Genomic DNA, 27,667 nt, shown 5'->3' with positions numbered 1-27,667 from the left:
TAGCGCTTTGGAGCGCAGCGACGGCCTGCGCACGGCCGCCGCTAAGCCCCGCCCCCTGCTGCGCCTGCGCCGGTAGCTCCGCCTACCGGCGCATGACGCTGCATGCGTCCTGCGTCCCCTATCTTTATCACTGGGGGCGCAAGCCGTGCGCAGTATGCGTTTGGCGGTGCATGCGCCTTTTTGACGGTGCGCCGACCTGCGCCAAACGCAACCTGCTGCAGTTTGGTTGCGGCGGCGCACCGTCAAAAAGGCGCATACGCCGCCAAACGCACACTGCGCACGACCTGCGCCTCCAGTGATAAAGATAGGGGACGCAGGACGCATGCAGCGTCATGCGCCGATAGGCGGAGCTACCGGCGGAGGCGCGGCAGGGGGTGGGGCTTAGCGGCGGCCGTGCGCAGGCCGTCGCTGCGCTCCAAAGCTCTAATGTGAAACTAGCCTTAGTAGTAGACTTTCCATGATTTCTGTTATATTTGGGGGTTTGTAACAGACTCCAATGAGAATTATGTTAATAATTTTCCCTCCATGTATTTCAACCCATATGGACTCTACATCCTCATTCCATTTGCTAATATCCTCCATTAAAGTGGACTTTAGACAAGACTTTACATAAAGACAATCCCCTCCTCCTCTCCGATTTTTAAGATCCTTTCTAAACAGACTGTAACCCTGAAAGTTAACTGCCCAGTCATAGCTTTCATCTAACCATGTCTCAGTTATTCCAACTATGTAATAGTTACCTGTAGATATTTCTGCTTCTTGTTCTTCCATCTTGTTTGTCAGGCTTCTGGCATTTGCGAGCCTGCCATTTAGAGGATTTTGTTTTGTTCCAATCTTCTCCCTGTGGATTGTTATAGAAATTTTCTTACCTTCCTTCCGAATATGTTATCTTGGTTCTTCTTTGCCGCACCTCATATTCTTCATTAGTATATTTTCTGGCTTCATATTCGTGTCTAACTTTTTTCTTCCAGCCCCCTCTTCTTCTAGTTTCCACCTACTGTCAAAGCTGATGGTGGCAGCATCATGCTGTGGGGATGCGTTTCTTCAGCAGGGACAGGAAGCTAGTCAGAGGTGAGGGGAAGATTAATGGAGCTATATACAGGGTATTCCAGGGGGAAAACTTATTAGAGGCTGTAAAAAACTTGCGACTGGCAAGTAGGTGAAAGATGCCAAGGCGTTAGCCGTGGTCGAGCTGCTTCTTCTTCACACCCTGGCACCCCACAAACAGTGTCCCAGTCCATATGTAGTTTGCTATGAAGTTTGTTTTGCACTCACTTCAAGGCCGTAGGCCTCTACTGCATCCAGCACCTTAGGTTCAGTATCAGTCAGACACACATGAGGGGGACACAAACAAGAGCACAGAATAACAATTGTGCAGAAATATCCTGCAGTAAAACATAACAGTAGTCAGCAAGTGCTGATAAAAATGTGATAACAAATACTGGGTATTTAGTCGATACTTTTTTTGCAAAAAAATGTATACCAAGCTGCCTCACCGTGTCAAGGTAACCCTAATGAAGCAGTCCCTTTCTAATGTATTTAAAACCTGAACATGTGAACAGTGTCTAAATGAACAGGATGAAGACAGGCAGTTCACAGTATGGGCACGTGGTGCAAGACAGCTTTTTATGTGCATGTCACACAAGAGAGGGGTGGGGTCTCTCAATCATGCATAGGCATGGAAAAAACTGGATTAAAAACTCATGTGACATGCACACATATGAACAAGTTGGTAGGACACTGTTCATACCACCCACTGACTCAAACATAAACAAGAGCACAGAATAACAATAGTGCAGAAATATCCTGCAGTAAAACATAACAGTAGTCAGCAAGTGCTGATAAAATGATGATAACAAATACAGGGTATTTAGTCGATACTTTTTTGCAAAAAATGTATACCAAGCTGCCTCACCGCGTCAACACATGAGGGGGACACCTGATTCGCTATAACCAGTTCAACTTTACTGGACAGTTAAAGTACATCAGTCTTTAACATGCAGAATTGAGCACAGCACCATCCAGTTCCATCAACACAGTGCATTCCAAGCCTCTTCTCACGTTCAGTTTGGACTATTCCTACACTTGATCCTCTTGTCAACCCCAGGGATTTCCCATCCTGCACCACATCAGTCCCGAGATCTGTTACATTTCCTTCACACATTTCCCCATCCAGCTTCCTCCATATGGAAAGAATTAAGGCACACTTTCCAGTGACAGGTTCGGGCCATAGGCCTCAAATAGTACAGGAATTGCTGCAGAAAATCTGGTATGACTTTATGCTGCCAGAACAAAATGTACTCCACATGCCTCCAGCCCACTGCCACTTGAACTTGACATGAACCTCACACTAACTCAGATTGACTGAACCAGGAAATTCTTCTCCTTTTTGCTTGACCTGCCCCCTCCCATGCTGGACAGGTCCCAAACATTTAACTGTATCCTGTACTATTTTTATACTGTACATTAAAAAGGTCTAACACTACCAATCTGCTATAATGTACCTATCTATCACTAACTAAGCACTAAACTGCGTTCTATACTTTCCCTACCCCTGAGCTGAGTGTGACAGGTTACCTTAGACATTACCATTACAGTACCGACACAGCAGCATTAGTACCTATAGCACTCTATGCATTTTACATTACATTTTACACTTTTCACATTATACAAAAAAAATGCACTAACATCGCATGTTAATATTGACGCTACAATTGTTGTCTTCAGGGGCAGGTATATGGCAATCTCTGTCATACCCTTACATAGATTTACCGTCAAGCAGGACAACAACTCTATACATACTGCCAGATATACAGTGGAATGGTTTGATCAAAGCATATTCATGTGTATCAATGGGCCAGTCAAAGTCCAGACCTAAATCCAATTGAAAATCTGTGGCGAGACTTGAAAATTGCTGTTCAGAGAAGCTCTCCATTCAATCTCACTGAGCTGGAGCTAGATTGCAAAGAAGAATGGAAAAAACGTCAGCCTCTAGATGTGCAAAGCTGGTAGAGACATAACCCAAACATTAGCTGCAGTAATTGCAATAAAAAGTAATCCTACAAATTATTGACTCGGGGGTTGAATACAAATGCATGTCACAATTTTCAGATTTTGTAATTTTGTATTTTTTTAAATATTTATAAAATCAAGTTTCATTTCCTTTACCCTTCACAAACACTTGCTACTTAGTGTTGGTATATCACATAAAATCCCAGTAAAAGCAATTACGTTTCTGGGCGAAATGTGAAAAAAATATTAAAGTTCATGGATATGAATACTTTTTCAAGGCATCATAGACATACATACACATAATTATGTGTGTTTGTCTCCAAGCTCAGCATATGCTACAGCAAAATGTAATTTATTGCACATTGATTTAATAGATACATATAAGGTATCATACATAATTCTACTGAATAGGATCCAGTACAGCTAATGTATAAGTAATGCAGTAGATGTATAGTTAACAAAAGTTTCTTTCTAAAGATTGAAAAAGACCTATGGTTATCTGACACCAGTGAGCATGGGATTTCCGTTGCACTTATGGTAGTACTTCTAGCAAGAATCCTGGAGCAGATGTACAACACATGGAAACATAGAAGGAATAGATAATCCTGTGACTTTAAATGTTAAATAAACATTCAGGAACTAATTAACAATTAATAGAGTACACTTGTTAAAACAGGAGTATGGAATTGTGAGAGTGTCAAACATTCTAAAGCTGCACACGTATTGTAATAGCAGTGACTAGGCAATATTCTCAGGGGTGCGGAGAGAGCCAATCAAGTCGCTACCTAGTGCCTGGAAGGGCGCCAAGAGCTCCGCTGCCATATGGAAAAAAAAAATATATATAGCACATTTTAGACCTGCTAAAGATGTTGCAACAGGGCTCAGAAGTTTTATGGATACTCTGTACCGCAAGTTCTTTGATTTCTCTGTTGTTTTTGACTGAACTTTTTTCCTTTCAAAGAGCATTAAATTTTCATTTACTATCACTATTGAACGGTCATAAGAAGGGCAGGCTCTCTGGGAATATCACTTGTTCACTGCCCTTTCACAACAAGTATGCATTTGATAACAAGTGCATTCAACGTCAAAAATAGCATTTGCAGCTAAGAAAATCTTCAGTAAACGCTGCAAAAGTGACCTTCCAAAGCTCCTTTGTCCGGATAAATTCTATCCCTAGCAGGCAGCCAGTTACTTTCTGCTCAATGATCCTTGGTACTGGTAATGCAGCTGCACATTACAAGCGATCCCTGAGCTTTTAAGTAAAGGAGAGTTAATTTCATTTATATTTTGGTCTCATTCGGGTGCCAGTGGATTAATAGAAATTTTATAGTGAAATGCAAATTAAAGTTCAATATGGTTAATGAGATGAGGCCTTTTTTGTCAGATAAATTTTTCAGAAGTGCTTCATGGTACACCTTGAGGGCATCTGCTTGATTTCAGCCTTGTATAAAATGGAAAGAAAGCGATTTAGAGGAGGAAAGGAACTAAAGCAGTTCCTATGCTGTCTCCGAGGCTTAACAGGGGTGATTTGCATGACTAATAGGCTATTGCTGCTATGATTCATTTCATAACAATTGGTTATGATGGAAAAGAATTTATGGTCTTTAGCAGAGACATGAGAAAAATAGCAAAAAAAGAATGTGGGTGATTTACAGCGTGTGTGATTAATAATAATAATAAAGATTTTTAAATCTTCAGACTGTACTTTTCTAAGAATACACTTATGCAACTGAAATATTGTGTTATCAAAACTCAGTATGGACAGTCCTTTTCCGCTCAGACAAGATTGGGGTTGCAGTGAAGGTCAGGGCAACCTCTAATGTTTACTGTTTATGACTTATACAGTAGAATCAATTCTATTTCCAGTGTACATGAGCAGAAAAAAGTCCCTTCCCTATGATAATGTCTCATATAAAGGGTCATGTATTTGACTTTTGGAAAACCAATCAGAAAAAAAATAGATCTGCATGCAGTGTTCCTAAGATCACCAGGATCCCTTCCTTGCTTATTCTGGGACAACGGCCCATCCCTACATATGACTCTGCTAAGCTCTACTGACTTGAATGGGATCATGCTGCATTATGAAGCACAAGTGCATGTACAGTATATGGGTTTCTGTAAGCAATGAAGATGTTGTGGTACTCACTAATGGACAGGCTACCAAGGTATATGCCTAGAAAACTTCTGACAAATGTTTTAATTAGTGATGACTGAATGTGTTTTCCGAGCATGCTTGGGTGTTATCCGAGTATCTTGGGTGTGCTCGGATAATATATTCGAGTCCCTGTGGCTGCATGTGTTGTGGTTGTCTACCGCTGCAAAACAAGCAGCTGCAAGGACTCGAACATATTATCCGAGCACGCCCAAGACACTCAGATAACACTCGAGCATGCTCGGATATCCCGTTATCCAAGCACGCTCTCTCATCACTAGACTTTATATTTATTCCAGCATAGGCAGCAGTCATCAACACCAGAACTTTACAAGATATTTGTACTCTGTCTCAGCAGCAAACAAATGCTAGATCACCGCTTCCACATTACATTTGTAGCAGCACTAAATTCCATGATGCATTGAAGCAAATATTAATATGTGGCACACCTCTGGGGGATTCTAAATACCACAGTGCAGCACAAAATATCTAACCGGCGATCACAAATGCCACAGTTAAATATAAAACACTTACCCAGCAGTACCAAATACCACCATGGAGTAGATGGAACTTTCTCTTTGAAGCTAAATACTGCAAGGTAGCATAAAATATCCCCAGAAACATCAAATAATTATTACTCAAGTATACACTTACATTTATATAAATATTAAAAGGGTTGTCCGGCCTAAGAGTACAAGTCTGCAGTTACTCTGACTGCAGACATGTGAACTTGGGAGTCCTGACATCACACATGATATGTTTGCAAATAATTTGCGATCCCGTGCCCACTGCTCCCGGTGCCAGAAGCAGAGAATACTCACAGCACACAGTAAAGAGAATGTGAGGATTCACATAGAGTGACTGCAGACTTGTACCCTAAAGCCAAACAACTCCTTTAACTTCAATGTTGAGCATCTATGGGTGCTTGCCCTCAATTATAGAGCTTAGGAGCAGTGAAGCAGGCACACAGCAGTGAGCAGGCTTGATTCATACTGTAAGTATGCTGATTGTGCTGCCCAGGGGTGGGCTGGGTCGGGGCAGTGGGGCAAATGCCCCCCGGGCTGGTTCTCAAGCAGCTGCTGAGGGCCTCCGGGGGACCACACTGTTACCTTTGAATATGCTCATCTGCTGTCCTGGCCACATGATAGCGATGCAGACATACCCCCAACGCGCTACCTGTGCTGTGTCTCTGCAGTGATGTCACACAGCACACCTGGAGCTGCTTCAGTCTGATGGAGAGGAGCCTGCGGATTGGAAAACTCAGTGGTGTGAGTATGAGGTTAGCACTCAGCTGTTGTCCTGGCCCATGACAGAGATGCAGACATACCCCCAGTGCGCTACCTGACACTGTATATTGGAGACTATGCGGGGCCTCATACTGCTTATAAGAGGCTATGTGGAGACACACTGTATAGGAGGCCATGTGAGGGCTCATATTTTATTTAGAGCGACTATGTGAGAGGAGAGCTGATAATGTATATAGGAGACTATGTGGGGCTCAGACTGTATATAGGGTTTATGTGAGCACTCATACTGTATATAGGAGGTTATGTTTGGAGCTCAAAATGTATATTTAAGGCTATTTAAGTGCTTATACGGTATATAGGCGGCTATGGGATGGCTCATATTGCATATAAGGGCTATGCGGGGCTAACACTGTAAATGCCTATACTGTATATAGGGGCTGTGTGTGGGCTCATACGGTATACAGATAGGGGGCTATGTGTTTGCTCATAGAGTATATAGGGTCTGTGTGGGGGTTCATACATATAGGGAGATATCAGCATACTTAGTTCTGCTCAATATTAAATATTTTTTCATATTAATTGTAGTTATTAATAATAACATTGAACAGAATTCATTTCAGATGATTGGTTCAGCCCTCCACAACAGTCACGTTCTCTCATGTGGCCATTAGGGAAAATTAATTGCCCACCCCGATATATACCATCATATATTATCCAGTATATATCATTTGATATCTGTATCACAATATATCATATACCATCACAATTTATATGTGCACAGACATCACACGGTATATACAGGACATGTGACTCCTGCAATATCTGATGTCTGTAATCATAGTGTAATATGCACTAGTTACATATGATCCTGTATGTGGTATACAATATGCATAGACATCTCATATTATACACAGGATAAGTTGTAAAATATCTGATGTTTGTATCACAGTATATCATATACCATCACATATTATGCTGTATACTGGATATAATATGCCCATAGTATAACACTCTTGTGAGTGCTATGTGATGTTTTATCACACAGCCCTCGTCCGTGTAAAATGCTCGTATGACTCACAGGATAAAATGTGACTGGTGTAATATCTGATGTCTGTAATCATAAAAAAATTAAAAACTAAGTTCGGAGCTAAAAAACTAAGTTAATGTGTATGAAGAATGTTAATGCATATTAACACACGACCATTACACAGAGAAAACCAAAAACAAGGAACAAAACACAAATATCCTAAAATAGAAAAATAAACTGCAAAAAATGCATGAAGGTAGAAATATTAATAAGGGTATTTAGTAAACATAATTTTGATCAAAAGAATGTACAAGCCATCCCGCCACATCAAGGTAACCCTTGTGGGACAGTCCTAACTCTTGTATTAAAACCTTTCCACTTGTCAAGTGACGTAAATGTGAACAAGGATTGAGGGACTGAATCACCAGTAAAAGCATAGGCCTGGCAGGATGGATTTCCCAGCTCAGAAACAGGGAGTCACACCCTTATATGCACAGGATGCACATTGAACTGAATATAAAACTAAAGTCTGAGCTGAAAAAGTAAGTTAATGTGTATGCAGAATGTAAATGCATATTAACACACGACCATTAGACAGAGAAAACCAAAAACAAAGCACAAAACACAATTATCCTAAAATAAAAAAGTAATAAAATAATAAACTGAAAAAAACGCATGAAGGTAGTAATAATAATAAGGGTATATAGTAAACATAATTTTGATTAAAAGAATGTAGAAGCCATCCCACCACGTCAAGGCAACCCTTGTGGGACAGTCCTAACTCTTGTATTAAAACCTTTCCACTTGTCAAGTGACGTAAATGTGAACAAGGATTGAGGGACTGAACCACCAGTAAAAGCATAGGCCAGACAGGATGGATTTGTCTGTAGTCAGTGTAATATTTTTCTTTTTTTGAAATAGTGTAATATACAGTGGGGAAAAAGTATTTAGTCAGCCACTAATTGTGCAAGTTTTCCCACTTAAAAAGATGAGAGAGGCCTGTAATTGACATCATAGGTAGACCACAACTATGAGAGTCAAAATGAAAGCACAAATCCAGAAAATCACCTTGTCTGATTTGGCAAGATTTATTTTTCAAATTATGGTGGAAAATTAGTATTTGGTCATTAACAAAAGTTCAACTCAACATTTTGTTATATATCCTTTGCTAGCAATAACAAAGGTCAAACATTTTCAGTATGTCTTCACAAGATTGGCACACACTGTTGGTGGTATGTGGCCCATTCCTCTATGTAGCTCTCTTCTAGAGCAGTGATGTTTTGGCCTGTCGCTGGGCAACACAGATTTTCAAATCTAACCAAAGGTTTTCTATGGGGTTGAGATCTAGAGGCTGGCTAGGCCACTCCAGGACCTTCATATGATTCTTATGAAGCCACTCCTTTGTTGCCCTGGTGGTGTGCTTGGGATCATTATCATGCTGAAAGACCCATCCACATTTTATCTTCAATGCCCTTGCTGATAGAAGGAGGTTTGCACTCAAAATCTCACAATACATGGCCCCATTCATTCTTTCATGTACACGGATCAGTTGTCCTGGTCCCTTTGCAGAGAATCAGCCCCAAAGCATGATGTTTCCACCCCCACGCTTCACAGTAGGTATGGTGTTCTTTGGATGTAACTCATCATTCTGTCTCCTTCAAACACGACGAGTTTTGTTTCTACCAAACAGTTCTACTTTGCGTTCATCAGACCATATGACATTCTCCCTAAACACTTCTGGATAATTCAAATGCTCTCTACCAAACTTCAGACAGGCCCGGACATGTACTGGCTTAAGCAGAGAGACATGTCTGGCAGTGTAGGATCTGAGTCCTTGTCGGCGTAGTGTGTTACTGATGGTAGCCTTTGTTACGGTGGTCCCAGCACTATGCAGGTCATTCACTAGGTCCCCCCCGTGTGGTTCTGGGATTTTTGTTCACCACTCTTGTGATCATTTTGACCCCATGGGGTGAGATCTTGTGTGGAGCTCCAGGTCGAGGGAGATTATCAGTGGTCTTGTATGTCTTCCATTTTCTTATTATTGCTCCCACAGTTGATTTAATCAAACCAAGCTGCTTGCCTATTGCAGATTCAGTCTTCCCAGCCTGGTGCAGAGCTACAATTTTGTTTCTGGTGTACTTCAACAGCTCTTTGGTCTTCACTATAGTGGAGTTTGGAGTGTGACTGTTTGAGGTTGTGGACAGGTGTCTTTTATACTGATAGCAAGTTCAAACAAGTGCCATTACTACAGGTAATGAGTGGAGGACAGAGGAGACTCTTAAAGAAGAAGTTACACGTCTGTGAGAGGCAGAAATCTTGCATGTTTTTAGGTGACCAAATACTTATTTTCCACCATAATTTGCAAAATGAATCTTGCCAAATCAGACAAGGTGATTTTCTGGATTTGTTTTCTTATTTTGACTCTCATAGTTGTGGTCTACCTATGATGTTAATTACAGGCCTCTTTCCTCTTTTAAGTGGGAGAACTTGCACAATTGGTGGCTGACTAAATGCTTTTTTCCCCACTGTACAATGGTCACATACTATCCTGTACATAATATCTGATAAGTGTAGTCATAATTAGAGTTGAGCGATACCATCCGATACTTCAAAGTATCGTATCGGATGGTATCGGCCGATCTTTAAAAAAAGTATCGGTATCGCCGATTCCGATACCGGAAGTCCCATTCAAGTCTATGGGACTTCCGGTATCGGAATAAGAAAAACCCTTTCCTGCCCTTGTACAGCCTCTCTGGGGTCTGTACGGGCCTTTCGGGGGGCTGTGCCGGCCTGCCAGGGGGTCTGTGCAGGCTCCGGTGGTCTGTGCCGGCCTGCCGGTGGTCTGTGCAGGCTCCGGGGGGCTATGCCGGCCTGCCGGGGGGCTGTGCCGGCCTGCCGGGGGGCTGTGCCGGCCTGCCAGGGGGTCTGTGCAGGCTCCGGTGGTCTGTGCCGGCCTGCCGGTGGTCTGTGCAGGCTCCGGGGGGCTGTGCCGGCCTGCCGGGGGGCTGTGCCGGCCTGCCGGGGGGCTGTGCCGGCCTGCCGGTGGTCTGTGCAGGCTCCGGGGGTCTGTGCAGGCATCGTCCGATGGGACTACAAGTCCCATCTGGCGATGCCTGCTACCATGACAGTGATTGACACATTAGCCAATGATGGGACAGTAGTAGTCCCATCATCCGGCTAATGTGTTAAATGTAAAAAAAAAAAAAAAAAAAAATTACATGCTACATTCATACTACATACTACATACATGCTACATTCATACTACATACTACATACATGCTACATTCATACTACATGCAACATACATACTACATATATACTACATGCATGCTACATATATACTACATGCATGCTACATACATACTACATGCTACATGCATGCTACATACATACTACATATATACTACATGCATGCTACATACATACTACATGCTACATGCATGCTACATACATACTACATGCTACATGCATGCTACATACATACTACATACATGCTACATATATACTACATACATACTACATATATACTACATGCATGCTACATATATACTACATGCATGCTACATACATACTACATATATACTACATGCATGCTACATACATACTACATGCTACATGCATGCTACATACATACTACATGCTACATGCATGCTACATACATACTACATACATGCTACATATATACTACATACATACTACATATATACTACATGCATGCTACATACATACTACATATATACTACATGCATGCTACATACATACTACATGCTACATGCATGCTACATATATACTACATACATGCTACATATATACTACATACATACTACATATATACTACATACATACCACATACATACTACATGCATGCTACATATATACTACATACATGCTACATACATACTACATGCTACATGCATGCTACATACATACTACATGCTACATACATACCACATATATACTACATACATACAATACATTCATACAATACATACATAGACATACAGTACATATAACATAGAGTAACATACTTACCAATACTTGTCACATTGTTCCCCGAAGCCATTGTCGTCTACGGAATAAATATTAACATAACAAACCACAAAAATACTCACCCACGATCCGAAGCAGTCCACGAGTGTGTCCCACGACGATCTTGGGTAGAGAACTGCAGCATCAGCTGATGCTGCCGTTCTCTACGGGCTGCAGGAATCCAATGACGGAAGGTAGGTATCCTTCCGCACTGTATTCCTCCGCCACTTAAAAAAAAAAAAAGTCCCTAGTCTCACTTTATGCCATTGCTGTGTGGGAATTTCCCACACAGCAATGGCATAAAGTGAGACTAGGGACTTTTTTTTTTTTAAGTGGCGGAGGAATACAGTGCGGAAGGATACCTACCTTCCGTCATTGGATTCCTGCAGCCCGTAGAGAACGGCAGCATCATCTGATGCTGCAGTTCTCTACCCAAGATCGTCGTGGGACACACTCGTGGACTGCTTCGGATCGTGGGTGAGTATTTTTGTGGTTTGTTATGTTAATATTTATTCCGGAAAGACAATGGCTTCGGGGAACAATGTGACAAGTATTGGTAAGTATGTTACTCTATGTTATATGTACTGTATGTCTATGTATGTATTGTATGAATGTATTGTATGTATGTAGTATATATGTGGTATGTATGTAGCATGTAGTATGTATGTAGTATGTATGTAGCATGCATGTAGCATGTAGTATGTATGTAGCATGCATGTAGTATATATGTAGTATGTATGTAGCATGCATGTAGTATATATGTAGCATGTATGTAGTATGTATGTGGTATGTATGTAGCATGTAGTATATATGTAGCATGTATGTAGTATATATGTAGTATGTATGTAGTATATATGTAGCATGTATGTAGTATATATGTAGTATGTATGTAGTATATATGTAGCATGCATGTAGTATATATGTAGTATGTATGTAGTATATATGTAGCATGCATGTAGTATATATGTAGTATGTATGTAGTATATATGTAGCATGTATGTAGTATGTATGTAGCATGCATGTAGCATGTAGTATGTATGTAGCATGCATGTAGTATATATGTAGTATGTATGTAGCATGCATGTAGTATATATGTAGCATGCATGTAGTATGTATGTGGTATGTATGTAGCATGTAGTATATATGTAGCATGCATGTAGTATGTATGTAGTATGTATGTAGCATGCAGTATGTATGTAGTATGTATGTAGTATATATGTAGTATGTATGTAGCATGCATGTAGTATGTATGTAGTATGTATGTAGTATATATGTAGCATGTATGTAGCATGTAGTATGTATGTAGTATTTTTTTTTTTTTTTTTTTTTTTTTAACATTTAACACATTAGCCGGATGATGGGACTACTACTGTCCCATCATTGGCTAATGTGTCAATAACTGTCATGGTAGCAGGCATCGCCCGATGGGACTTGTAGTCCCATCGGACGATGCTTGCACAGACCCCCGGACATCAGCACAGCCCCCCGGCAGGCCGGCACAGCCCCCCGGCAGGCCGGTACAGACCCCCACAGGGTGCACAGCCCCCCGGCAGGCCGGCACAGCCCCCCGGCAGGCCGGCAGAGACCCCGGGCAGTCCACACAGCCCCCCGGCAGGCCGGCACAGCCCCCCGGCAGGCCGGCAGAGACCCCCGGAAGGCCCGAAATGACGGCGCATCATGATGCGCACACACCGCGCATCATGATGACGTCAGGCCGTCAATCAACTGAACTTCCGATTCCGATGCCGAATTCCGATATTGAAAAAATATCGGAAGTCGGTATCGGAATTCCGATACAGCAAGTATCGGCCGATACCCGATACTTGCGGTATCGGAATGCTCAACACTAGTCATAATATATCATATACCAGTACAGATGAGCAAATTGATTCACAGATCACTGGTCACAGTCACGTCAGTAGTCCATGGCCACCAGACCAGAGCCTTGAAAGTCTCCTCCTCCGACTCCTCTTTTGATTTCTAGTCCTTGCATGATGTTATCTTTGTAGGATGACACATAGATGACATTGCTCAAGGCTCCAAATCAAAGGAAGAGAAAGGGGATGCCCTTAGGTAGGAGGTTGTTGCAGGGCTCCTATCCAGCAGCCACTGAATATTCATCTGACCACTGGACCACTGTCCTGCAAATTAAGTTGTTGTTGTTCATCTCTATATACCAGTCACATATTGTCCTATGTATATTGTACTGTATGTGGTATACTGTATACTGTGTGCACAGACATCAGATGGTACACACAGGATAATTAGTGACTGATACATCATATACTATAATATGGAGTTGAAATTTAGAATAATGACTTTCTTGATCCAGTATGCTTGAAAAAATACATAAAATAATAAATCTTGGGTATCTATCTAGCAAACCTATGCTTCTGTGTGACTGCCTTTACGCTGCTATGTTTACATTAGTGTAGAAAATCACATTGTACCTTATAGAATCATAGAATCATAGAATCGTAGAGTTGGAAGGGACCTCCTGGGCCATCTGGTCCAACCCCCTGCTCAAAGCAGGATTCGCTAAATCATCCCAGTCAGATGTCTGTCCAGCCTCTGTTTGAAGACTTCCATTGAAGGAGAACTCACCACTTCTCGTGGCAGCCTGTTCCACTCATTGATCACTCTAACTGTCAAAAAGTTTTTTCTAATATCTAATCTGTGTCTCCTCCCATTCAGTTTCATCCCATTGCTTCTAGTCTTTCCTTGTGCAAATGAGAATAAAGTTGATCCTTCTACAATGTGACAGCCCTTTAGATATTTGTAGACAGCTATTAAGTCTCCTCTCAGTCTTCTCTTTTGCAAACTAAACATTCCCAAATCCTGCAACCTTTCCTCATAAGACAGGGTTTGCAGACCGGTCACCATTCTGGTCGCTCTTTTCTGAACTTGCTCCAGTTTGTTGATGTCTTTTTAAAAATGTGGTGCCCAAAACTGGACACAATATTCCAGATGAGGTCTGACCAAAGAGGAGTAGAGTGAAATAATGACTTCACGTGATCTAGACTGTATGCTTCTGTTAATACATCCTAGAATTGCATTTGCCTTTTTTGCTGCTGCATCACACTGTTGACTCATATTCAGTCTGTGATCTATTAGTATACCCAAGTCTTTTTCACATGTGCTGTCACTTAGCCCTATTCCTCCCATTCTATATATGCTTTTTTCATTTTTATTGCCCAGATGTAGTACTTTGCATTTCTCCTTGTTAAAAACCATTCTGTTAGTTGCTGCCCACTTCTCCAGTTTATTTAAATCTTTCTGAATCCTCTCTCTCTTCTCTAGTATTAGCTATCCCTCCTAGCTTTGTGTCATCAGCAAATTTAATCAGTTTACCCTCAATTCCTTCATCTAAATCGTTGATAAAGATGTTGAACAATACAGGGCCCAGGACAGAGCCCTGTGGTACCCCACTTGAGACATTCTTACAACTGGATGTGCAGCCATTTACGACCACTCTTTGGGTCCGATCACTAAGCCAGTTATGAATCCACCTAACAGTTGCCTTGTCCATTCCATACTTAGTCATTTTTTCAATAAGGATTGTATGAGAGACTTTGTCAAATGCTTTGCTGAAGTCGAGATATACTATATCTACAGAATTTCCTTGATCCACCCAATCAGTGATACCGTCATAGAAGGAAATTAAGTTAGTCTGACATGACTTATTAGTTACAAACCCATGCTGACTCTGTTTAATCACTTCATTCTTATCCAGGTATTGACATACATGTTGTTTAATAATTTGTTCAAAGATCTTTCCTGGTATAGAAGTCAGACTCACCGGCCTATAGTTGCCTGGGTCCACCTTCTTCCCCTTTTTGAAGATAGGAACAACATTTGCTCTTCTCCAGTCTTCTGGCACTTCTCCTGTTCTCCAAGAATTTTCAAAGATTATGGAGAGGGGTTCAAAAATTTCTTCTGCTATCTCCTTCAGTACTCTGGGGTGTAATTCATCTGGACCTGGAGACTTGAATTCATTTAGGTTAGCTAAGTGTTTCCTCACTATCTTTCTGTTTATAGATATCCTGGATTCTTCTATTCCCTTAATAGGACAGTGAATAACAGTTGATGTTACATTTCCTTTCTGAGAGAAAACAGATGCAAAATAGGAATTTAAAAGTTCAGCCTTCTCAACATCCTGTCTTACCATTTCATCATTTTCATCCTGTAAAAATCCTATAGCATCTTTGACTTTTCTTTTACTTTTGACATATCCCCAAAATCCTTTATTATTGCTTTTGACATCTCTTGCAAGCCTCAATTCATTTTCAGCTTTAGCTAATCTGATTTGTGCCCTGCAGGTTCTGCAGACAGCATTATATTCTTCTTTAGATATGCCTCCCTCTTTCCATTTTATAAACATTTTTTTCTTCCTTTTTAGCATGTGCTTAAGTTCTGTGTTCATCCATCCTGGTTTCCTTAAATGCTTCCTATTCTTCCCTCTTTTCGGAATTGATAACAACTGTGCTTTGAGAATTTCATTTTTCAAGATTTCCCATCCCTCCTGGACATTTTTGTCTTTTAGGATATCCAGCCATTGGATCCCTCCAATTCTCTTTCTGAATCCCTTCAAATCTGCCTTTCTGAAATCTAACCTTGACGTCTGAGTCTTCACAGGTCTTCCGCCTCTAGTTATCCAAAATTCTAAAATAGCATGGTCGCTACCTCCTAGGGTCCCAGCCACTTTTACCTCCTCAACCATTTCCTCCCTGTTTATAAGGATTAGATCCAAGGTAGCAGTTCCCCTTGTTTTCTCCTTGTTTTACTATACCACAAAAAAGTATTTACACTTTAAATATGGTAATACACAAGAATTACATGTACTCTGTGTGACCAGCAGACGTGCTAGGATAATGTCTTATATGAGTTCGTTCGGGTGTAATCAGAATATCTCGGGCATGCCTGTATATTATGTTCAAGTCCCTGCGGCTGCATGATTTGCGGCTGTTAGGGAACCCCCACATGTGTTCAGACTAACAAACAGGCAAGTCCTGCACATGTTAAGGCTGTCTTACAAATCATGCAGCAGCAAAGACTGGAAGATAATATATGAGCACACCCGAGATACATGGGTAACACCCGAGCGAGCTCGGATAAGACGTTAATAACTAGTGACCACTACAAATTCTCATCTGAATTAATCCAAGTGTGTTATTTTTTTCCACAGACAGCACTCAGACAAACAATACGGTCATGTGAATATAACCTATGAAGCAGGTGAAAATAAACATGTTAAGGATGGGCCACTACTGTATGCTTGCCACCCAAACTAAAATTTGCCAGCCAGGCCCTGGTGCTACCTATTCCTCAGCCCCAGGCTCTTAGCTAGACTTTGCTGCCATCATTCAGTAGTAGTCTGCTGAGCATGTAGATTCAATGAAATGTTTTCCAGATAAACTTTAAATAATGATCCAAAACTTTTTTGAATTTAATCTTTCCCATCATTTTTTTGTTTTTACTGGACACACTGCAAGATTCATCAAGTTGGATGTTTTTGCCAGAATTGTAGCGTAAAACTGCTTGAAATGTCACAAAATGCTATCATTTTGTTATTTTACACCAGTCTTTGACATTTCTTCCCACTTTTTGAAAATTGGACAGCATTCATGCTGTCAAATGTGGTTGACAAATTAATCATATTCATCATAATAATTTACACCACAGAAGTGGTGTAAATTATGACCGACATGAACTCCCATCACTAAAAGATTTATACATGTGGTGGTTGCACATGGCAGTTGAGCAATGAGCCAAATTCACTAAGAAATGCACACTTCTTAATGAATTTGGCACATTTCACTTAAGCGTTCCCTTCATGAAGACTAATATAAAAACCTCCTGTCTAAATGAATCAAACCCTTTGTCTTAAGTACAATAGGTATTTTTGGTGATGGTGTTTTAATAAACATTTTGCATATAATATATTTTAATGAACATCTGATATATTACTAGAAATACCGTACTTATTTTCTCAGCATTAATATTCTCAAAATTAAAATGTAGAATTAAAAGAATTTACAAGATGACAGAGTGATTAAAAACTAATAGGCATTAGCAAAAATTTCAGACATCACATCTGGCAAATATTTTGATGATCAAGCTGTTAAGATGCAGCCTACTGAATTTTGAATTTAACCCTTTCATCACACGAGCCTGTTTTCACTTTCATGACCAGGACAAATTTTACAATTCTGACCAAATAATAGCTCTGCTTCCACGGATCCCACTGATTCTGATAGTTTTTTCGTGACATATTGCACTTCATGATAGGGGTAAAATTTGTTTGGGATGACTTGCTTTTATTTGTGGGAAAAAAGGAAATTTGGAGAAAATTTAGCAATTTTTAAAATTGTACTGTTATACCGTTAAATCAGAGAGTTATGTCACACAACATACAGCTCTGACAAAAATTAAGAGACCACCACATTAAATCCCTGTCATTGGCAGCCCATTCTCCAGACCTGAACCCCAATGAAAACCTCTGGAATTTAATCAAGAGAATGATGGATAGTCACAAGCCATCATACAAAGAACTGCTTACATTTTTGTGCCAGAAGCAGTGTGAAAGACTGGTGGAAAGCATGCTAAGACGCATGAAAGCTGTTTTCAAAAATCATGGTTATCCCACAAAATATTGATTTCTGAACTCTTCCTGAGTTAAAACATTACTATTGTTGTTCCTAGATGATTATGAAATTGTTTTCTTTGCATTATATGAGGTCTGAAAGCACTGTTTATTTTTTATAATTTTGACCATTTCTCCTTTTTAGAAGAAAAATACAAAATTTATTGCTTGGAAATTCGAAGACCTGTTCTCAGAAGTTTGTAGACTAAAAGAACAATTCACATTTTAATCAAAAATATACCTATAAAGAGAAAAATCAGACAAACGGAACATTTGGAAGTGGTCTCTTAATTTTTGCCAGAGCTGTACTTAATAAATAACATTTCCCACATGACTATTCTACATCAGCACAATTTTTTAAACATTATTTTTGAAGTTATAAGGGTTAAAAGTTGACCAGTGATTTATTTTCCCTAAGGACCACATTGCATTTGAAGTGACTTTGCGGGGTCTACTGTATATGACAGAAAATACCCAAAAGTGACACCATTCTAAAAACTACTCCCCACAAGGTGTTCAAAACCACATTCAAGAAGTTTATTAACCCTTCAGGTGCATCACAGGAATTAATAGAATGTGGAAGAAAAAATAAACATTTCACTTTTTTTCACAAAAATGCTAACTTAGACTCATTTTTTTATGTTCACAAGGGTAACAGGAAAAAATGGACCCCAAAATTTGTTTTGCAATTTCTCCTGAGTACATCAATACCAAAATATGTGGAGTAAAACTACTGTTTGGGTGCACAGCAGGACTTGGAAGGGAAGGAGCGCCATTTGACTTTTTGAATGAAAAAAAAATTGCTGGAATAATTAGCAGACTCCATGTTACATTTGCAGAGACCCTGATGTGCCTAAACAATATAAACACCCCTCAAGTGACACCATTTTAGAATTTAGACTCCTCAGGGAACTTATCTAGATGTGTCATGAGCACCTTGATACCACACGTGCTTCACAGAAGTTTATAACATGGAATTGTAAAATTTAAAAAAATCAAATTTTTCTACACATATGTTCTTTTAGTCCCAAATTTTTTATTTTAACAAGGGTAAAGGGAGAAAATGAACTCTAAAATTTGTTGTGCAATTTCTCCTGAGTACACCTATACCCAATATGATTGAGAAAACTACTTTTTGGGCACACGGCAGGGCTCAGAAGGGAAGGGGAATATTTGACTTTTTGAATGTAAAATTTCCTAGAATCATTAGTGGACATCATGTCCCATTTGGAGAGCCCCTGATGTGTCTATACAGTAGAAACCCCCAGAAATGACCCCATTTAGAAAACTAGACCCCTCAAGGAATTTATCTAGATGTGTGGTGAGCACCTTGACCCCACAGGTGCTTCATAGAATTTAACAATTTTGATCTGTGAAAATGTAAGAAATATATTTTTCCCACAAAATGTTGTTTTAACCCCAATTTTTTTCATTTTCACAAGGATAGAAGGAAATGGACTCCAAAATTTGTTGTGCAATTTCTCCTGAGTACTCCAATATCCTATATGTGGTTGAAAACTACTTTTGAGGTCCAATGTAAAGCTCAGAATGAAAGAAGTGCCATATTGGAGTTCAGATTTTACTGAAGTAGTTTGAGGGTGCCATGTCATTTTGGCAGAGCCCCTGAGGTAGTGCCAGAACAGCACAACCCCCTATAAAAGACCACATTTTTACAAACTACAACTCTCAATGAATTCATCTGGGGTGCAGTGATAATATTGACACCAAAGGTGGGGCACAAAATTTTACACCATTGGGCACTGAAGAAAAAAATAAATACATTTATTCCATTGTATGGAACTAACCTATAATGGTAGATACTAAAATAGATCAAAACTTCTGAAAAGCTGACACAAGAAGTCAAAGGTAAGCTGTTGGGCTGTTGGTAGATAGTTGTGTCCTGAAGTTTTGAGACTGACACAAAGTTTTGTTTTCACAAAGTTTGGTATTTCAGTGCTTTCAGATCTTTTAGTCAGGTATTTTATATGATTACTGAAGTACAATTATAAGCGTTTCAGAAGGTTTTTAAACTTTTATTGTCAAATGCATCAAGTTTATTCCCTTAATGACCACGATACACCATTTAATGGTGGTAATCAAGGGTACTTATTCCATAGCACCGCTTTTTATTTCTGCTGAGAAATAAGGCTGTAGCACCCCTGCAGCATCTGAAAATATCCAGGATTTCAGATACCTGGGGTAGAAGGCCCTCCTGCTCCATCCCCTGGTTCTCCATGTCATCTTCCTGGAAAAAAATAGCAGGCGCATGCACAGGGCACCCACCGATATCTGCCAGCCAGTGCCCTGCAACAATAGGGAATTTTTCCTATTGGTTTCTTTTAATCACTGTGACAGACCCTATCATAGTGATCAAAATTATAAAAATAGTAAAGCAAATACCACTTGTCACCCCCTTAGGTAGATAAAAATTATAAAATAAAATTGTATTTTTTTTCATTATTTGCAGTTATTGTTGGGGCTAGGGTTAGTGTTGGGGTTAGGGTTGTTTTAAGGTTGGGGTTGGAGTTAGAGTTGTGTTGGGGTTAGGGTTGTGTTGGGGTTAGGGTTGTGTTTTGTTAAGGTTGGAGTTAGGGTTAGGGTTGTGTTAGGATTAGAATTGGGGTTAGAATAGTTTTTATCAAAAGTAAAAAAATGATGACGATATGATGGCTACTGTTCAGCCCAAGTGCTCGCTACTCAAGTTTGCATCTGGTGCTCAGGTATGCACGGAGTATCGCGGATCCTCGCAAGATTTTTGGGGGCGTCTAACAGCCATGAAACATGTGGGACAGGGACTTGAGCATGTAACTTGAGCACCCATGATACTCGGTGCATACCCTAGCACCCGATGCAAACTGGAGTAGCCAGCACTTGTTCTCAACACTAATGATGACATATTCAATATGACAAAATATTGTTATCAAATTCTGTGCTGTACCAGTGGTGTCAAAATGCTCACCATACCCCTGGATGAAATAATTGAGGGGTGTGGTTTCCAAAATAGGGTCACTTGTGGGGAGTATCCACCATTTAGACACATCAGGGGCTATCCAAAAGCGACATGATGTCAGCTCTCGATTCCAGACAGATTTTAATTCAAAAAGTTAAATTGTGCTCCTTCCGTTCTGAGCCCTGCCATGTGCCCAAACAGTGAATTTCCGCACATGTGGAGTGTCGGTATACTCAGAAGAAATTGAACACATTTTGGGGTTCATTTTCTCTTGTTATCCTTATGAAAATAAAAATGATTCGGTCTAAAGTAAATTTTTTGTGAAAAAAGTTAAATGCTCATTTTTTCCTTCCACATTGCTCCAGAACTTGTGAAGCACCTGAAGGGTTAATAAATTTCTTGACTATAGTTTTGAACACCTTGAGGGGTGCAAATTTTAAAGTATTTTCTGTCATATAGGCCCCCAAAGTCATTTCAAATGTGATGTGTTCCTAAAAATTGGTTTTGTAAATTCTGTTGGAAAAATGAGGTAAACTTTTAACCCTTATAATTTCCTAACATAAAAAATTGTTTCCAAAATTGTGCAGTCAAAGTAGACAAATGGGAAATGTTATTTATTAACTATTGTGTGTGACATAACTCTCTGATTTAAGGGCAGAAAAATTAAAAGTTTGAAAATTGCAAAATTTTCAATATGTTTGCCAAATTTCCATTTTTTCATAAAAACAAGTCATATTGAAGACATTTTACCACTGTCATGAACTACAATATGTCACGAAAAAAACCAGCCTCAGAATCAGTGGGATCTGTTGAAGCGTTCCAATAACACTGGTCAGAATTGTAAAATTTGTCTTGTCATTAGGCTCAAAATTTGCTCGGTCACTAAGGGGTTAGGCAAAGTCTCAATATTTACAGTGTTCATCCTTACTTTTTAAGACTTTTGCAACTTGCCCTGGCATGCTTATGGGCCAGATATTGACATCAGGGCCGGACTGGCCATCTGGCAATTCTTACAAATTCCAGAAGGGCCTGTCTGGTCATGGGCAACCTTGTCTGCTATGTTGTTAACAGAATCAGTGTTCTCAAGACACCCATACTGTTAAGAGTTGTGGCGGAGCACAAAGTCACTGACTCCTTCACTTACCCCAGCAGGGTATCATTAGAAATATTGGTCTTGTAGTAAATCTTGCTTTCTTCTAACCAGGGTAATATTAGTAATATATCCCCATCTGGTGCTCGGGGGCGGGGACAGCATGGGCCTGTGTGATTTTAAATGCCAGTGCTGAATTTCAGTCCCAGTCCGTACCTGACTGACACTCTTGCCTAATCAGTGCTTAGAGTTCATCACAATTTTTCGTGCTTTTGTTGGTTAGGATACTTTTCGAATAAGACTGGAAAAAGCATTGTTCATCACCAAATAGCTCCTGGATTATTGGGAGAAGTTGGTCTTGGAGGATGTTTAGATACTATTTTTTATCCACGCAGAGTTCTTAGACAAAATTGTTCTTAGCTCATTTCCTTGAATCCAAGGCAATCATGCACATGAATGTTCTCAGAATGCTTTACTGTATGCATGAAACAGGACTTATGGTGACACTTACCTGTTCTTCTGCAGACAATCATTCTTCCAGACATCCCAACCAGTTAAAAAAGGCTTTATCTGAATAAGTAACTTTACCACAGTATTCTGCAGTTCAATCCATATTTTTATTTCAGAATATCATTTTGTCTTTGATGGTTTTTCTTGGAAAGATGTGACTTCTTTGCTTTCCTGAAACAAGGCCAGCTTCCATCTTTGTGCATAGTTGAGGCTATAGTTGAATCCTGGCACTTTCTGGACTTTCTTGTACACATTGAAACCATCTTCACAGCAATTTAAGTTCTCCTTAAAGTTCTTCATGATCCGATAGTTAATCATTCTTACAAGCAGCAATGTCCTTGCTTGTAAAGCCATTTTGATGCAAAGCAATAGTGACTGCACATTTTATTTATTATGCTTTTTTTAAATAGTGCTATCATATTCCGCAGCACCATACATTATCATTGCTATCCCCAACAGGGCTCACAATCTAAATTCCCTCAGTATGTCTTTGGAGTGTGGGAGGAAACCGGAGTACCTGGAGAAAACCCATGCAAACATGGGGACAACATACAAAATCCTTGTAGATGTTGTTCTTGGTGGGATTTGAACCCAGGACCCCAGCGCTGCAAAGCTGCACTGCTGTGCTGCCCATGGTTAGCAGAACAATGATTTCAAGCATCATCACTAGGGATGAGCGAACGTGCTTGGTGATACTCAGATATCAATCAGTGCTCAGATGTGCTCATTACTCAGTGAGCATTGGGGTTGCTCCATTTTAAACTTGAATCCCTGCCCTGCATATTTGATGCCTGTTACACAGCCAATAAGCATGCAGGGATTGCCTGAGCATCACTGAAATGCTGTAGCCATCTTGATAGTGGCATTACTGTGATTGGATGGCCGTGTGACATCACTGAAATGCTGTAGCCATCTTGATAGTGGCATTACTGTGATTGGCTGGCCGTGTGACATCATGGGTTATAAAAGAACAGATGCTGAGTGGCTCGGCACACTGAGAGCATTCCACCGCTCTGTGACAGTTCATATTGGAGGCAGAAAGTGCTTGTCCAGTTGTTTAGATGCACAGTAAAAAGTAATCAGAGTCCAGTAGCATTCATACTGGTGCTGAAGCTAGGCAGCACGGTGGCTCAGTGGATGGCACTGCATCATCTGCAAGGAGTTTGTATGTTTTCCCCGTGTTTGCATGGGGGGTACTCCGGTTTCCTCCCACAGTCCAAAGACATACTGATAGGGAATTTAGATTGTGAGCCCCATCGGGGACAGTGATGATAATGTGTGCAATTTGTAAAGCGCTGCGGAATATGTTAGCACTATATAAAAATAAAGGGGCAGGGCTGCTGTGTGTGCACAGCAGCCTAGATCAATCATAATGAACACAGAAAGAACGGTGAGCATAACCCAGCGTGCATGGCAACAGTGGTCAGCCACAAACCAATATCAAATAAAAAAGGGAGGAAGCCAGCGCTTCTACTACACTAGCACTCTGCGTTTTTTATATTTGCTGTGCTATTACGGCCTCCTAAATGTATTAAAAGCAAGACCACATTAAATGCAAACTGTACCTGAAGCATTTCTGAATCACTCCCATGGAGCCAGAAAAGGCGAGCGCAGATAAAGGTTGACCATGTCCGGACATAGACATTTCAGGTCTAACCTCCACACTAAAACCTCAAAAAGAGGAAAAAATCCTCCAAAAAATTCAGATACAAACCAGACAGGCCTAAATGCATCTGCACTAATACAGGGTGCAGCAGACCCAAGTAAAATGACAGCTGCCCAAGTGCATAAATACCAAATGAAACAGCCAGCCTACAATCAGGGATTGGCCGTGTAGTACACCAGTGCAGAAGAAATAATCTGCATGTGCCAGTGTTCACACAGGGACAGCTGCACAGGTGCATAAATACCAAATGAAACAGCCAGCCTACAATCAGGGATTGGTGCAGATGCATTTAGGCCTGTCTGGTTTGTATCTGAATTGTTTGGAGGATTTTTTCCTCTTTTTGAGGTTTTCATGTTAGAGTAGGACTGGCAAGTGTAAGGAACTTTGACGCAGTTTGCCAGCTTCGGTTTTAAGGCCTTAATATTAACCAATACCTTACATATATTGATATGTTTTTTGTGCACTTTTCATATTTCTTTCAGGGTGCAGTTGGGCCCAAATGGTTCTTCAAACTTGTGGCCTCTGTTCACACGGGATGCATTCTAGTTGGCACTGGGCAGCCCCCCTATATGGCGTTACTAAGAGGTTGTGAACCAGAAGCCCTCCATTCCCTGTGTGAACACTGCCACATGCGGATTATTTCTTCTGCCCTGGTGTACCACACGGCCAATCCCTGATTGTAGGCTGGCTGTTTCATTTAGTATTTATGCACCTGTGCAGCTGTCATTTTACTTGGGTCCGCTGCACCCTGTATTAGTGCAGATGCATTTAGGCCTGTCTGGTTTGTATCTGAATTTTTTGGAGGATTTTTTCCTTTTTTTGAGGTTTTCATGTTAGAGTAGGACTGGCAAGTGTAAGGAACTCTAACCTCCACACTGCCTGACCAGCACCACAGATGAAGGGTGATACAGGCCCAGACACAAGTGCACAATCAAACAGAGCCTGGGGCAGGGCAGGGCTTCTGTGTGTGCACAGCCACCTAGATCAATCACAATGAACACAGAAAGAACAGAGAACATAACCCAGCATGCATGGCAACAGTGGTGGTCAGCCACAAACCAATATCAAATAAAAAAGGGAAGAATCCAGCGCTGCTTATGGTCAGAATGCAAGTGCATATGCACATATTGATTTATAACTGTATTTCAAAATGAAACATTTAGCAAAAAAATTGATCAATTATTTGAGCCACCCCACCATGCCAAGGCATTCTCATATGGGGCAGTCCTACTCTACATTTTTTATATTCGCTGTGCCATTACAGCCTCCTAAATGTATTAAAAGCAAGACCACATTAAATGCAAACTGTACCTGAAGCATTTCTGAATCACTCCCATGGAGCCAGAAAAGGCGAGCGCAGATAAAGGTTGACCAGGTCCGAACATAGACATTTCAGGTCTAACCTCCACACTGCCTGACCAGCACCACAGATGAAGGGTGATACAGGCCCAGACACAGGTGCACAATCAAACAAAGCCTTGGGCAGGGCAGGGCTGATGTGTATGTGCACAGCAGCCTAGATCAATCACAATGAACACAGAAAGAACAGCGAACATAACCCAGCACGCACGGAAACAGTGGTGGTCAGCCACAATCCAATATCAAATAATAAAAGGGGAGAATCCAGCGCTGCTTATGGTCAGAACGCAGTACATAAAGTTCATATGCACATATTGATTTCTATCTGTATTTCAAAATGAGACATTTAACAAAAAATTGATCAATTATTTGGGTCACCCCGCCACGCCAAGGCATTCTCATATGGGGCAGTCCTACTCTATGTTTTTTATATTCTCTGTGCCATTAAGGCCTCCTAAATGTATTAAAAGCAAGACCACATTAAATGCAAACTGTACCTGAAGCATTTCTGAATCACTCTCATGGAGCCAGAAATGGTGAGCGCAGATAAAGATTGACCAGATCCGGACATAGACATTTCAGGTCTAACCTCCACACTGCCTGACCAGCACCACAGATGAAGGGTGATACAGGCCCAGATACAGGTGCACAATCAAACAGAGCCTGGGGAAAGGCTGGGCTGCTGTGTGTGTGTGCACAGCTGCCTAAATTAATCAAAATTAACTCAGAAAGAATGGCGAGCATAACCCAGCTCGCACGGCAACAGTGGTGGTCAGCCTCAAACCAATATCAAATAAAAAAAGGGGAGAAGCCAGCGCTGCTTATGGTCAGAACGCAATACATAAAGTGCATATGCACATATTGATTTCTAACTGTATTTCAAAATGAGACATTTATGTGGTCTTGCTTTTAATACATTTAGGAGGCCGTAATGGCACAGGGAATATAAAAAAGTAGAGTAGGACTGCCCCATATGAGAATGCCTTGGCGTCCTGGGGTGGCTCAAATAATTGATCAATTTTTTGCTAAATGTTTCATTCTAAAATACAGTTAGAAATCAATATGTGCATATGCACTTTATGTATTGCATTCTGACCACAAGCAGCGCTGGATTTGACCTTTTTTTTCTAGCTTAAATTGTATTATTAGCTCATAGCATCAAAAGTGCATAGTGGTACAAATAAACTGCTGTTGTGCAAAAGTGCATATAGTGCAAAGATTACTTTTGAACATATACATAGATTACAAGTAAGAAAAGAGAAAAAAAAAGAAGAAAAAAGCGCGGACGGCACCACTGTTACCATTTAGCTTCTAGTGGTGTGCGGTGTACGGAGCTCTCAGTGCTGGCAGCTGCGGGTGCTGGCCTGGGAATCCACAATTCTGAATATATCCAAAAAAAAGAAAGGAAGACCGCACTCCTGGAGCTGGTGGAAATAGTGTTGGATTTATTGGCACATGCTATACATGTCGGCCGGGGGAGTGATAGCAGGAGAGGAGAAACAGCTGTTTCTCCTCTCCTGCTATCACTCCCCCGGCCGACATGTATTGCATGTGCCAATAAACCCAACACTATTTCCACCAGCTCCAGGAGTGCGGTCTTCCTTTCTTTTTTTGGATATATACATAGATTAACTCAGAGGCTGTCAGAAAAATAGTATATAATCAAACAATATATCAACCATAGCGTGCCGGTGGTTAATATTATGATGAATATCAAAAGATGAACAGTAGAAAAACAGACTTACAAATAAGAGATGAGTCTAATGAAGGTGCTCCCGCCGCCCCAACGCGTATTTCGTAGTAGTCACTTCCTCACTATAAAAAAGCATTAAACAATTTTGCTGTGATAAATTTCTCAGCCATACACTGTTCAGTGTTCTGGACTACATTTCTGTGGTTTACAAAACTCCAAAAAAGTGTTACATTTTTAGCTCCATTCAATTTGTCATAAGTACAGTGTAACATTCTTAATGCGAGACAAG

At 40.6% G+C, this 27,667-nt stretch overlaps 1 long non-coding RNA gene across 2 annotated transcripts; it reads right to left on the bottom strand.

Moving 5' to 3' along the window:
* Positions 1 to 1,943: 1,943 nt before the first annotated feature.
* LOC141083482 (uncharacterized) lies at positions 1,944 to 27,502 on the bottom strand. Of its 2 annotated transcripts, none has more exons than XR_012230730.1 (3): positions 27,431 to 27,502; positions 6,274 to 6,408; positions 1,944 to 2,955 (listed from the first exon to the last, which is right to left on the bottom strand). It is a non-coding gene; the product is annotated as an uncharacterized lncRNA (long non-coding RNA). The 2 variants fall into 2 exon arrangements; XR_012230731.1 differs by lacking the exon at positions 27,431 to 27,502 and adding an exon at positions 26,183 to 26,266.
* Positions 27,503 to 27,667: the final 165 nt, after the last annotated feature.

Source organism: Dendrobates tinctorius, unplaced genomic scaffold (genome assembly GCF_039654945.1).
Source record: "Dendrobates tinctorius isolate UK_male_01 unplaced genomic scaffold, ASM3965494v1 ptg000005l, whole genome shotgun sequence".
Classification (NCBI taxonomy): domain Eukaryota; kingdom Metazoa; phylum Chordata; class Amphibia; order Anura; family Dendrobatidae; genus Dendrobates; species Dendrobates tinctorius.
This window is presented reverse-complemented; position numbering and strand designations above follow the sequence as displayed.